Genomic DNA, 9,117 nt, shown 5'->3' with positions numbered 1-9,117 from the left:
TAAATGTTTGTAGGATCAAGGCTTTAATTTGTAAAAGTATGTGGTTCTAACCAAACTGAAAAATAATCTTTATAGCCCAAATGTACAAAATGACCCACATTTAAAATGTTGGGAGGAAGGAAGTTGTTTGAGATGGTTCAGCATCAAAATAATATTAAAATAATACTATGTATTTTTGTTAATACAAGACATGTACATCCTAAAAAGGTTACTGCAAGGGATACCAACCTCACCAGAATGTCTCACAGGGTTAGATACTGCTCATTCTCAAAACTATGAAATCTAGCTTAAAGGATATGATAGAGTTTGAGAGAACTGTCATTGCAAATTGATGAAATGTAATTTCACAGCATTGGCAGAATGTAATCCAACATGTGAACAGAACAAATCAGTGAATTCCATATTTGATATAAGACAAGCTCTACTACTTGTTCTTCAAGCGAGTAGGTAAAAAGAGAACTCAGTTTATAACAGCTTTGAAAGCCTGTTTTTATCATGAGTTCAGATGGGAATTGTCAAAGTAAAAGGGACATTCTAACAACTCACAGTCATGGAAAAGGGAATTTGTTCTAAAAGAAGCTGTAGCTGATGACTGCAGCTTTTCTACAAGTATAATTCCTAAGATTCATGCCCCCGCAATGCAGTTATTCTATTGGTTGGGTTACAACAAGTCTCATTGGTCGCCAGAATAAGTTAATATGCAGTTCACTTTCCCTCTTAGGCAGGAAATTTCTTTGATCTTTTTATTTTATCTGATGATACTAAAAGCTCGATGAAGTAAATCAAGTTCAATAAACAGACACTCAGTTAACTTTCTATACAACTTACTGGATCTTTAGCTTTAAAAGATATCTTCTTAATAAAAAGATAAGCATCACAATGTATTTCACTTTTGGGATAAAACATTATGACAAGAAGCAATCTAATCAGAGTACTTTAATGAATACATATCATCTTATTGTACTAAACTTATGTTATGTTAGGTAATTAAAGTAATGGTTTGAAAAAGAAAGTCTGCTTTTTCTTTACAAACAATTTCACACAACCTTTTTTACTCTGTTATATAAAAAACCTTTGCAAGTCAATATAAGACTGGATCACAGAGTAAAAAGCCCACTAGTAACTGCTTAACTAAACTATTTTTCTATGTAGCATCTTAGCATGAATGTTTCTGTCCTGCATGAGCAACAGTGACCTCTCAAGGCTTATGTGCTGAATGATAAATAACATGCAATTAAATTTAAGAGTCCTAATAAGCTTTGTATGTCACCCTGGTCCTTTCTTTGTCTCTTAATGTACACTTGTCATGCGTGGAATAGTGATGAAATCATTATTAGAATTAACGTATTATATAATTACAAATATATTAAGAAAACTGATGAATTAACTAGTTTTTTAGAACTTGCATTATTTCTTTGTTACAATGGGTCAAATTCTGCACTTATCTTAAATCCACAACAGTTTAATTCATTGATACTGAGATTTGTACTGGAATGAATAGAAAGTATACATTTTTTAAGAAGTCTTTTTATTTTTGTGTAGAATGACAAAGACTCAGTGAAGTAGCTGAAAGCCTGTTATTACCCCTATGACACGGTCAGAATGATATTATTACTTGGATGATGTCAATGAAAGGATGTCATTACTTATTGTGTGGAGAAGTTTCACAGATAAACAAATATACAGGAATAGTCTTTGTTGTAGTTATTCTAGGTAAATCTCTGAGGACAAAGAGTGATAGTCCAAAGAGCTCTATAAGAATTCTTTCAGCTAGTTTACTTAACAACTCTCCACAAATTATTAACTTTTTTTTTTTTTTTTTTCCCTCTCATCTCCTATTCTTATTTAATGTCTTTTTTACTCTGACTCTAGAAATTCTTGAAATTGCTACCCAGGAAGGCTTGGAAATGGGATAAGTAGCTTTTTATATGGCAATTTTAGGAATTCCGTGGCTTATCAATGTGATTTAAAGCTGTCTTTAGTTGGATTTTTTTCTCTTAGCCTTTTCAGGAAGCCAATGCCTATTCCTTTTAAGCCAAAGATGGTCATTTCCCCCACAAACATGTGTCACTTATGTACATTTTTTCCTACCAAGGGAGATGATTCGTGTTTTGTAAGATGAGTACTTATTGCCCTTATTTAATCATTTAATCACTTAACATTAAGGAACTGCAGGGACTATTATTAATCTATTATTTGACCACTCCTGAATTATTCATTGTAATATTTTATGGTGCTTTATCAAGTAAATATAACTGTAAATCACAGAATCACAGAATCACAGAATTTTCTAGGTTGGAAGAGACCTCAAGGTCATCGAGTCCAACCTCCAACCTAACGCTAACAGCCCTCCACTAAACCATATCCCTAAGCTCTACATCTAAACGTCTTTTGAAGACTTCCAAGGATGGTGACTCCACCACTTCCCTGGGCAGCCTGTTCCAGTGCCTCACAACCCTTTCAGTGAAGAAGTTCTTCCTAACATCTAGCCTAAAACTCCCCTGGCTCAACTTAAACCCATTCCCCCTCGTCCTGTCACCAGGCACGTGGGAGAACAGGCCAACCCCCACCTCGCTACAGCCTCCCTTGAGGTACCTATAGAGAGCGATAAGGTCGCCCCTGAGCCTCCTCTTCTCCAGGCTGAACAAGCCCAGCTCCCTCAGCCGCTCCTCGTAGGACTTGTTCTCCAGGCCCCTCACCAGCTTCGTCGCCCTTCTCTGCACCCGCTCAAGCACCTCCATGTCCTTCTTGTAGCGAGGGGCCCAAAACTGAACACAGTACTCGAGGTGCGGCCTCACCAGAGCTGAGTACAGGGGGACGATCACCTCCCTAGCCCTGCTGGTCACGCTGTTCCTAATACAAGCCAGGATGCCGTTGGCCTTCTTGGCCACCTGAGCACACTGCTGGCTCATATTCAGCCGACTGTCCACCATCACTCCCAGGTCCTTCTCTGCCTGGCAGCTCTCCAACCATTCCTCTCCCAGCCTGTAGCTCTGCTTGGGGTTATTGCGCCCCAGGTGCAGGACCCGGCACTTGGCCTTGTTAAACTTCATGCAGTTGACCTCAGCCCATCGGTCCAGCCTATCCAGATCCTCCTGCAGAGCTTTCCTACCCTCAAGCAGATCGACACACGCACCTAACTTGGTGTCATCTGCGAACTTACTGAGGGTGCACTCGATGCCCTCGTCCAGATCATCCAAGTGGAAGGCCTTGAGAAGTCACTTAGCAGACACCACTAGAATAAGAGAGGAAGTGTAGTTCAAGATTCCTTTTTTGTGACCAGCACTCAGCAATTTTGAAGTGTGCCATTGTTGTAGGACACAAAAGCTGTATGAGCTTCCCATTAAAACCGTGGCCAGGCATCTTCAGGAGAAACGGTCTTCAGGGGTCAACAAGATTAAATGAACCTTCAAACTCAGAAAGGCAAAGATACACATACAGCTGAAGCCTGAATATACTCAGCACATGTTAAAGACAAAAGTAAATACACATCATATAAGGCTGACTCATTGAAAATTCATTTCCTAAAATACACAAATGTGTAATTTTATTTATAAACTTATTTCTGAATTCTTTCCAAAGGCAAAATTCTATTAAAATGTACATAAAATATTTCAAGAAATCATAGAATCACAGAATATTTGGGGTTGGAAGGGACTTAAAGACCATTCAGTTCCAACCCCTCTACTATGGGTAGGGGCACCTCCACTAGAACAAGGTTTCCCAAAGCCCCATCCAGCCTGGCCTTGAACACCCCCTGGGATGGGGCATCCACAGATTCTCAGGGCAACCTGTGCCAGTCCCTCACCATTCTTATACTAAACAATTTCTTCCTTATATCTCATCTAAATCCACCCTCTTTTAGTTTAAAGCCATTACACCTTGTCCTATCATTACACTCCCTGACAAAGAGTCCCTCCCCAGCTTTAGCTTAAATTTGCAACTGTCCATAGTAGACATTAAGTTCCATCTATATAAATGTCTAGAGAATCTAGGAGAGATGGAATTACTAGGAATTACAAACCAGAAGGCAATGCATTTATCTGCATAATGACTATTGGGTGTTTTTGTCACTAAATTTATACTACCAATCATTAGAACCACTGAAGCTAGAAAAGTAAAAGACTGACTAAACATTATTAATCTATTATTTGGTCTCTCCTGGATTATTCATTGTAATATTTTATTGTGTTTTACCAACGTTAATTCCAAAAGGGAAAAAAAAAAAAAAAAAAAAAAAAAAAAAGCAGTAGTAAACGTGAGAAAAACATGCTAAGGAACAAATTATATACTGAAATAAAGCATTTACAAACAGTCTTGCCTCATTTATTGTGCCAGCAAAAGTATGAGTAAAGGATCGTGTTTTCATTCAGCAAGAATATCACAAGCGTTGTTCAAAACGCTTCTCCCATTTTATAGGGATTGCAGTGACAACACCACCAGACTCCAGATTTGTAGTTCTGGAAGTAGTTATGCAGATTCAAGTCAATCAGATAACTCTAAAATTAAATTGTAGGATCAACTAACATATCTCCTGCAGGTAAGCTGAAGAGCTTCAAGTGTTTATTTAAGAAAACTTGCAAAAGTTTAAATCTAAAGTTAGGGTGAAAACCTGTCTCCAACTGGCTCAGTGGAACTATAATCACTGTCTTCAGTGAACCAAGTCTCTAATGTTTATAGTCCATTACCAATGTTTAATTCACTTTTACACCAAAGCTTGACTGTCACTTTACTTTATAACTGGAGGTTATTTTCCACATTATCACATCTTTTATCTTTTTCCAGTAGTGAGATAAATGTTTTCGCTCTTGATGCTACTGATATGTTAGAGATACATCAAAAAAGCCATTGAAAGAAATTCTTGAGGCTAACACTACTTCATTAACTCTTCATCTTTGATTATTCACTTCATTTTTATTGTAAAGTGAATTCTGAACTATGTGTAAGAAATACACTATTTCTTACATTAACTGGCTACTCTAAAAATACGGTTGTACAAAAATGAAACAAATCTGGTATCCTGCCTATTTCATTATATCAAGTTTCAATTTTCAGTGTTTCTTTTCAGAACTACAAATTTTTAAAAACTGATAGCTGATTTCTACAGCTAAACATTTGTTCAGTTCTTCTGCATTATTAGTAATAACCTGGAAGATATATTGGTCTTAGAAAATGTTTATCTTCCAGAATTGAGTAGGAAAGGAGATGTATCTCGAATACTATTTTACTAGTATGTTCAGATTTACTTGTCCCTAGTGTTCACATGGGAAATAAATTGTTGGAAAAATTATTGTGTTGTCTAGTAGTTGGTAATGAATTTGAGAATACACAGTTTAGAAAGCACTTAAGCATTTTCATCCACTGCTTAAATATTTGTCAAGCTGTTGCCACTTTGCAGTTAACTATTTTTTATCCTTATGTGGTGCCATTGTTTTTCTTTACGCGATAACCTCTCAAACTTCTAATACATTCGTATTCACACAAATATATTTCCTGACTCTTTGAAGGAGGGAAATACCAAAATCTCCATTTTACAGTTGCAAGACCAATACTCAGAATGTGGAAGGACACAAAATGGAGTGCCAACAGAATTTAGGAAGCCAGCACTCTTAATACTCTTCGCTATACCACATCATTGTGATCCTCACAGTCATCACTTTTTTTTTTTTTTTTTTTTTTAAGATAGAACTATAAAGAGGTTAGAGGAAATGAAACAGATATGTAATTATAGGGAAGAAGCAAGTTATGAGAAAGGATGAAGGCACATAGGAGAGAAATTAAAAATTGAGCAAATGCAACAAAAAGGCAAAAGGGCAGCGGAAGGGGAAAGGGACTTGGGGTACTGGAACAGGAAAACAGGGAACTAGCAAAAAGTGAGGAGAGAAAATTTAAGAAATTATGAGCAAGCAACAAGGGAAAGAAAAATCATAAAAAGGAAAAAACTCTGAAGGATAAAAGAGGAAGGAAAAGGAGGGAAAACTGTCTGATGTAAGAATAACATTGCCTGTAAACATTCCAATAATTTCACACAAGCAGTAGTTCAAGCTTCTCTGGCTGATGCAAGTTGATATATTCTGTGTGAACAATTTTCATTCTTTTACTTCCTGATATCTCTGTTGAATTCAAAACATTTAAAATAAAAATATTTTATCTGGAACTATTGCTGTGATATTTAATGTTTTCCGTTTTCCAAATGAATTAGAAAAATGCTGAATAAATAGTATTATAAGCAAATTCTATTTCTCTGCATCCTTATTTATTCCACTTCCTGGCCTCTCCTATAGTATTGAGGCAGAGTTACACACTAGCCATAAAATGTTGCTGCCTTGTAGCCTCAAGGACAAAGCAAAAAGATCTTAAATTGGGAAAAATCCTCTTCCAAAGAAAACCACAGAGGGTCTTTTGCACTTTAGGCCAGAACCAAAGCTAGCATCTATGCAGTATTTCCAGTTTGGGAATGGTTTACATCTGCTTAGGTACCTGCTAGCAAACTCCAGCCAGGCTGGAGCTGGGAAAAAGTGACACTGTGCTTTACTTCTGTTGCTCCTCAGGTGCCACAAGATGTAAGTACCCCTGTGAGCTTCTTCAAATGGTAATGGGCACCTAATTAGCCTATCTGTTCCCTCAGAATCTTGCTCCAGAGGACTGGAGCAAGAGCCGGTTCCCTCCAGAGAGTATGTAATACATGATCAGGAGATCAGGCAACCATTGGATGTAACTTGAGTACTAATCCAAATTTTGCATGGATGCCTAAGGGAAAAAGATTTGCTCTAAGATCAAGAGAAGTCATAGAGTACACTTCTGGAGCTAGCACTGAAGCACTAATGATGGCACACAGAATAACAAGATAAAAAGAATTTATTAATAGCTAATCAAATAAATTAATGGGATGGGAAGGAGTAAGGGACAAGGATCATGAGGAACAATTTAGAAGTGACTAGAGAAAGAAAAAGCAAATGAAGATAAAAGGAACACAAAGAGTGCTGTAGAAGAGAGAGTGAAAAGTGTAAGGACAACCCTAATTTCTCTTTGTGCAAAACTGAACAGAATTTAAATAATAGATCAAATGTAAGTATTTTATTAAGCTTATCTTTTATATTTGTCTTCTGACTTCAGTGATAGATTCAAAAGGGACTGACTTTAACAGTTAAAATTTGTGTCATGGATTACTGTTTAAAACGCTATTTATACTTCCTACACAAGGAGACAGATGCCCATAGTTAAATATGAACATAAAATTGTTCCTACTCAAATTGGAAAGCAAAGCAAAACAAAACAAAACAAACAAACAAACAAAAAGGACAAGAGAATAATAAGTGATGAATGTGAAGTGTAGTCTACCTTAAGACAGGAACCCAGAGACCACAGGGCTAGGGGCAATGTCAACAGGTTACCAAATTATTAGTACTTTAGCAATGCTCATTTGTTATAATAATGTAATAAGCAAAGATAAGGTGAAGGCAGAAGGATTAAAGGAGAGCACTCAACACACATAAGCCATGCTACATCTACCAAATTCCCAGTGCAGCTGCTTCAGGGATACTAAGCCTTATGCAGACAGCTGCATCCCCTTGTTGCCATCTGTGGCTTGCATCTCTGGTGCTACCACTCACGATGATCTGCACAGTTGCAAAGGCATAACCCCCTATCAACAGAAAATATCTGCTCCCACACCTGCTTGCAGGGGGCATGGCTAGCACCCAGTCCACAAGATACAAGAGCTTTCCTGAGATTTAATCAGCTGGTAACTAATCCAAGGAGTAATGGCTACAGAGTGGAATGTCTTGCCAGCTGAGGCATCAAATGGGAACACAGAGCAGGCATTAAGTTATCAGTTTTATTAGACAACACTAATCTTATCCATTCAGACTTGCTAATTACACTTCAGGAGAAAGTTTTATTAAGTGTGGTATGTTGGGAACCTGAACTGGGTCAAATTTTGAAGGTAGGTCAATCTTTTTTGTGTGTGTTCCTAGAACACCTTGAGCACTGATTTCCAAAAGCTGTCTTATTAGAGCACAGGAACTCAGATGAACATACACACTTACGCAGAACAGAAACAGAAGATTTATAAGAAAATTTCTCCTCTGGCCCAGATGTCATAATAGGAGCAACCCCTTCCTTCAGTCTTATCCTCAGTTCTGCAAATCAGAGACTTTCTGGTTTGCAACAAATTCTACTATCTCCACTTGCTCCCTAGAAGAAGACTGCTTTCCATCACTGTTAAGTCCCAGTCTGCTCCCTCGTTTTCTTGGATGTCCCCTCATTCTCCACTTTGTACTGTTGAGTACAAAGTACAAAGCAGTTGAGCCTCTCTCTCTCACTTGCACATCACAAGCAACTCACCCCTTTGTATTTTCAACAGCTTTCAGGAAAGAAACAAATTTACCAAGACTCCACAAGCTGCTCTTAACCTAATGCAGCAGCCAGTGCAAGGGAAACATAAGTGGGCAGCATCCTAGTTCAGTGGTGCTACTGCAGTGTGTTGCTTTTACATGATAAACTGCAAACAAGCAAATAAACTCACAGATTGGCTACCACAGATGGTCAGCTGAATAAAAAATAGCAGAAAAGTGAATGTTCCCACCATTTTTCTAACCATATTAATCACATGCCTTGCTGTTGTGGGCTCAACCCTCATCTTTTAGGAACAGAAGTCATGCAAATCAAAACAAATTGCTACCAAATAAAATATAGCTGCTTGAGTTATTACAGGTAAACCCAACCTGATCTTGGTAGTTTATATTTCACACTTATGTCTTACATGTTTCAAGCAGATGAAACCATGAAACCTCTAAAATACTAATCAAAATCATTTAAACATCATACTTTCTTCTTCTCACAAAAAAAAAAAAAAATAAAAAAAAAAAATCAACATCATAAATGTCTAATTATCAATCTTCCCATAACATGTCCAAAGAGAGAGCTCTAGTCCAGTGTCTCGTGCATCACTGGAGTCAAGAGTACAACAGTACTATTTTCAGAGTCCTGAAGTACCACCACGCAAGACAACAGACAATCTGCAGGAGTTTTGAGAGTTGTTGAGGCCACAGACCTCAGCGAGTGAAGGAGTTGGATCAGAATTCCTGAAGAATTCCTGTAGAATGCCTGTCCGCT

This window comes from Aythya ferina, assembly GCF_964211825.1.
Source record: "Aythya ferina genome assembly, chromosome: 3".
In the NCBI taxonomy this organism is placed as follows: domain Eukaryota; kingdom Metazoa; phylum Chordata; class Aves; order Anseriformes; family Anatidae; genus Aythya; species Aythya ferina.
The sequence above is the reverse complement of the archived record's forward strand: the minus strand, read 5'-3'. Positions refer to the sequence as shown.